This window comes from Rana temporaria, chromosome 2, assembly GCF_905171775.1.
Source record: "Rana temporaria chromosome 2, aRanTem1.1, whole genome shotgun sequence".
Lineage (NCBI taxonomy): Eukaryota > Metazoa > Chordata > Amphibia > Anura > Ranidae > Rana > Rana temporaria.
Window position 1 is genome coordinate 520,673,275 of NC_053490.1, and position 5,700 is coordinate 520,678,974.

A 5,700-nucleotide genomic window follows, 5' to 3' on the forward strand; every position below is an offset into this window, starting at 1 on the left:
GAATTTAAAGGGGCCACCACAAAGAAACACTGTCCCGCATTTGGAACCTCTCCATGCGGCCAGTACTCGCATTGTCCCCTCATGCGTAAGGAGAAATCCTTCCCATTACCCAACGGTGTGATGTTTTTTCCACACCATTTCGCTAACTGCCAGACCCGCAGAGTTGTCTACCTATTGTCATGTGAATGCAATGCATTCTACGTTGGCAAGACTAAACAATAATTTTGACGTCGTGCAGCCAGGCACGAATTTAACATGCAAACTGGAAACCGATACCTGCCCTTTGGCAGGCATGTGGTTTTTAAACACAATTACAAAATGCCTAAAACCACCTTCGCCGCCATTGATCGAGTTCATATACCGATCAGGGGCGGCGATTGGAACAAAGCCCTCCCCCAGTGTGAGCAAAGGTGGATTTTCATACCCCATGCCACGGTGTACCCAGGCCTGAACGAATCCATCTCCTTTGCTCCCTCCCCGAAAGGGGTTTACATCCGGGAAAACCGACTTAATCTAGGACGCAGGAGAGTTATGGTCGCCTTGTATGGCGACCTACCTCTCATCCTACATGTTTGCGTCCTATGTCCTCCCCGGTTTGTTCTTTGAAGGTTTTTTGTTTCCATCAGTATATGGTTGGTTTTTTTCCCCCTTTTGGATCCCCTTTCCAAGTGTGTATGTTTATTTATAATACGCTCAGCTCTCCAATTTAGTTATGATTTTATTATCATTTCTTTGTTCTGTTCTTATATACATTATTTTGTTTGTTTCAGACTAATATGTCCATTTGGTATATTAATTTCTTACACGATACAAATGTACTTTGCATCTGTTTCTGATGCGGAGCATTTACCCAAATATGATCGCACAGCAATCTGCATTTAACATATACTTTAATAATATTTTTTCAGATTTTTACCACCCCCCATGGACGTCCATTTCTTGGATTCCGGGCCTGGACCGTCACCACATCCGCATCCTTCCATCATCTTTCCCCTGGGGGCTCCATGGGTGCACATGGTTCGGTAGCCAGCAGGAGATTTTTCCTTCCCTGGGCCTCACGGCAGGCGGGGACTCTGCACATATCCGGGCTGGCCCCGGTTCTTGTGCTTTTTCTCTGGTGGCCTTCTTCCCGCTGGCCACTGGGGGGAGTTTCTGCGCCTGCCGGCGGCGTCCCAGGTCCCTTAGCGGCCAGCACGCGCCCTTGCCGAGCGCGGGGTCGCGATGGCGTCATGGCGCCGACGCCTCGCGTGACCGCGCGCGGCTCACACCACCTGCATGCCTGCGCATTGCCGTCCTTGGACGAGGAGGATGGAGTTGGTACACCGGGGACCTAACAGTCCCTTCTGGAACGCCGGGGAGGCCACCACTTGCCGCCTCATGGCGGCCTGGGCGCGCGTTATTGCTGCGTGCGCGGTGGGTTTGGTTTGGCCGTGTGGGGGGGGGTGGGTGTGGCGTTCCCGTGGATGGGGGGGTTTCCCTGTGGGGTGGGGGGGGGGTGTGTGGTGGGGGGGATCTTCGGCGATGTTTACACCTGCCACAGCGGTGGGTGTGGTTCCCGGGCAGGGTTGGGTCCATCCGGGCCCGCCCCCTACTGCATCATAGGGTGGGGTTGCTACAGGTGTAGAGGGAGTGCACTCCCTCACCTGTTCAAGATATACCTTATATAAGCAGCCAGCCTCATTGGGACAAATCCAGATCCCACGGCGACTGTGTTTGGTGGTTATGACAGATTTTGGCTGCAGGAAGGTAAGTGGGAGCCTTGGCTCTCTTTTCCTTTTCCTGCAAACCTGCCATCCACCCCGGTATCCCCATTATTATCTTACTCTTCTACTTCGTTTACTTTTCAACAGACGTCAGCACCTCCTTCAATAGGTGTCTCAACATCCCTCCTTAACAGGAAGGCTACAGCTTCAACCATTTTACCATCCGACCATCTTACCTCTGTGAGCTTTACAGATAGCACAGGTATTTTTTCACCTTTTCATTTGTTTCCATACTAGCCCCTTTCCCTTGCAGTTTCTTTTCCCACCCTCCTCTTATTCACCTGTTTTCATAATTTCATTCACATGCACACACACCCATAGATCACTCATACACTTAGTCACATGATTATTATCAGCATTTTTATTATTATTTTTTTGTATTCCTTTTTTCTTCTCTTTTTCACTGTAACATTCCCCATATTTCCTGTTCCCCTTTCATCCTTTTTCTCTTCTTCCCTCGTTGTTTTCCGTTTTTCTTTTGCTTTCCCACCTCACACTGCTGCTCTACCACATCCCTTTCACATACACTTCCACATTTCTCACTAGACCACACACTGCATTCTTCATTGTTATTCATTCAGTCACTTACACACCTTCTTTGTTTTGTTTTATGTACTTTTACCATGCTCATTATTTTTGGTTTGTTTTCACTCTGTGTCCTATTGTTGTTTTGTTGTTTCCCCTCATTCCCACATCTCTTTTTCTCCCCTGTGCATCTCCCTCACGCAATTTCCATGCCTACACATCAGGCTTCTTGTTCAGCCTGGCGTGTACTCATATATTTACCATTTTTATTCTCTAGACATGTTTCCCAGTCTTATACATATACGTGTATTTACATTACAGGGTCTTCACCGCAACCTTAGGAGTGGAGCGCTCCCCCGCACCCCAACTTACCCATCCCGTTGTACACGGTGGTGTCGGGCCCCCCTGTGACTCAGCCAGGCGCGTGTGCTCGTCCCCACCTGCTTGGCCTTATCCGCCATCCCCGGCCCCATTGCCCCCCTCCCTGTGCTCCTTCCCCACCTCGGTTTGCCCTCCTTCCCCCCCCTTTCTGCCTGCCGCCCCCCCCCTCCGGCCCGCCTTGGGGCGCGGATTTGGCGCGCTATCTGGTGACCTCTCGTAGGCCCGGGCGGTACCTCTCTTGGTGGTGCACCTTTTCTACACTGACCCAGGGGAGCTCCTCTCCCCTTTTTCCACCCCTCTGGTACCCCCCGGGGGATTTTGATGGTGCGGCAGTGGTTCATCTGGTCCGGGTCTACGCCTTCCATTGGACGTCTTGGGTGAGTGGCAGTGGGATTTTCTACACTAGTCCACTTTTGTAGGAGGTTTACCCGCATCCTGCCATCTACCTATATGGCTGTGGGTGGCGGGCCCTCTTTGTGTTCTTCTGTTATTATGTCCCACTTATCTATATGTATCTCTCTTTGTATGTATTTTCTTTCTTACAGAACCTATGGCAGCGTCTAACTAATACTCCCTGAAGAAGACCGCTACTTATAAAAGGTCGAAACGCGTAGGGGTGTTTTTCGCCCATAGTATTTGTATACTTACAGTACTGTTATGCTATGTCTGTACTTGTTCTACCTTGTGTTTTTATTTGCTATGTATGACTTATGTTTTTTACCAAGTTCATATCTTGAGTCCCTACTGTTTGGGGCTTTTTCCGTACAATATATTTAAATAAATTTATACTTTTATATATCTTTTGGTACGTTTCTATTCCTTGCTGCAGCACAAAGCCCCTAGGGGTAATTTTCTCTTTTCTTTACTAAACCATCTCAGGGTAAGACTTCTCCACTTCTGCAGGTCTTTTAATATAGATACAAGCAGGGGCCCATAGTTTAGATCGTATAGTAAGGTGACCAGACATCCCCATTTCAGGGGACAGTCCCCGGATTGAGGACACTGTCCCCGGACCAAGTCTGTCCCCGGATTGGATTTGAACAGGGGCTGGGGCAATTTCATAGACATTCAGTGCAGAATAAAAAAAAAATCAGAATTTCACACCTTCACTCCGCCGCTCCTACTAGCTTAAGGGGGGGGTGTATTTTTTTCCATTATCTGTGCCCCTTTCTGATGATCATGTGCTGGTCAGAGCAGAGGGAATATTTCTTTAGTTTTGGGTGTATGCCCATTCCGCTCCACTCGCATGTTCTTCTGCCTTGGCTCAAGTCCCGGCCAGTCGCCTGCCTGTTTATCTCCTTGCCTTCCCTGGTGGAGGGATATTCCTCTGCACCCCATCCAGTAGTAGCCAGGGCCCCGGAGAGATAGACTTGACAGGCTGTGAGGCGGGCGTCGACGGGCAGAGAGTCGCTGATTGCTGCTAGTGTCCCCGGATTTCATTTTAAAAATCTGGTCACCTTATCGTATAGGCATTTTAAGTCTGGGGTTATATATGTCCCTAGATATGATAGGGAGTCTAAACGCCATACAAAGGGAAATAATCGTTGCAGCTTATTCCTCAACCTCACTGGCACATGAACTGGCATCAACATCGATTTTTCGATATTTTTTTTAAAGTTTGATATAAGACTAAATTTCTCTATCTCCACCATCAATTCTGTCATGGACTCCTGAGGTGATGAAAGATACAACAATAGGTCATCCGCATAATCTGATATCTTGTGCTCTGTTGAACCAATACCTATCCCCTTGATCCTATTATTCCCCCTTATTGTACGTAGGAAAGGTTCCAGTACCATAGCAAAAAGTAATGGGGACAGTGGACACCCCTGTCTCGTCCCGCTACGTATCCCAAAATAGTCTGACAGTCTACCATTAACTTTAACCCTCGCCCTAGGGTCCGCATACAATGCCATCACCCATCCCATCATCCGTTCTTTCAAGCCCATCTCCCTCAGAACTCCAACCATAAATCCCCATCCCACTCTATCAAAGGCTTTCTCCGCATCTATTGAGATTACCACATTCAGAGTTTGATTTGGTCCTTTATACATCCAGTGAAGTACATGCAGGGCCCGGATGGTATTATCTCTGGCCTCTCGACCCTTCATGAACCCTGTTTGATCCAAATTAATCAATTTGACTATGTGATCTTGTAGTCTTAGGGCCAGGATTTTAGACAGGAACTTAGTGTCGGAATTCAAGAGGGAGATAGGCCTATAACTGGAGCAGCACTGGGGGTCTTTCCCCTCCTTCGGAATAACCGTCACAAATGCCAGCAATGCCTCTGGAGGCAATGGTTTGGATATTGATACAGAGTTAAGATGTCTACAAAGAGGGGCTTGCAAAATTGAGGCAAATTTCTTGTAATACATATTTGTGAAGCCATCAGGTCCCGGGCTTTTACCTAGTGCTGAGGCCGCAAACACTCCCCCTAGTTCTTCCATAGAAATAGCTTTTTCCATTTCCTCTAGGGCCTCGCACCATCCTGACATGAAATAGTTAAAAGCTTACAAATCGGAACGTCACAAGATTAATATTACATATTCATGATCATGTGTGAATATTCATTTCACAACCATATATAAATCAAGGAGCATGAAATAAAAAAGAGAAGTAATTCCACACTGCAGTTTCTGTCAGTGAGCTTACTTTGTATGTGTGCAGGCAATCATTCACTTCTTATCAGATTTGGCCAGGAAGCAGATACCAAAAGCCGGACAGTTTGGTCCAGTCCAGAACAGCAGCATGATGGTGAAGCATGTCTTCCGACTCCCTCACGTGGCGTTTGGCCTCCATCAATCTAGTAGGGTATTTATTAATATCCTTGCGCTTAAGACTGATTGTCAGGGACTTGCTGGCCATAGCAGAGCAGATATGCAGAGACAGAGGCCATTGCGAATGCATGGGAACAATTCCAATAATGTCCCTCCTGACATGTCCACGGGCTCAGGCGAATGCCTAGGCGCATCCGCGCTTGCGCCCCATTAGCATTGGTGCCCATTTGTAGTATATAAGGATGGTAGATATA

The 5,700-nt window shown here is 47.8% G+C and overlaps 1 long non-coding RNA gene across 2 annotated transcripts; it reads left to right on the forward strand.

The window, feature by feature from the left end:
* The first annotated feature begins 1,541 nt into the window (after positions 1 to 1,541).
* Positions 1,542 to 3,253, forward strand: LOC120928014. 2 transcript variants are annotated; one of them, XR_005747160.1, is made up of 3 exons: positions 1,542 to 1,746; positions 1,851 to 1,965; positions 2,610 to 2,666. It is a non-coding gene; the product is annotated as an uncharacterized LOC120928014 (long non-coding RNA). The 2 variants fall into 2 exon arrangements; XR_005747159.1 differs by lacking the exon at positions 2,610 to 2,666 and adding an exon at positions 3,215 to 3,253 and having other exon boundaries at positions 1,544 to 1,746.
* The last annotated feature ends 2,447 nt before the right edge of the window (positions 3,254 to 5,700 follow it).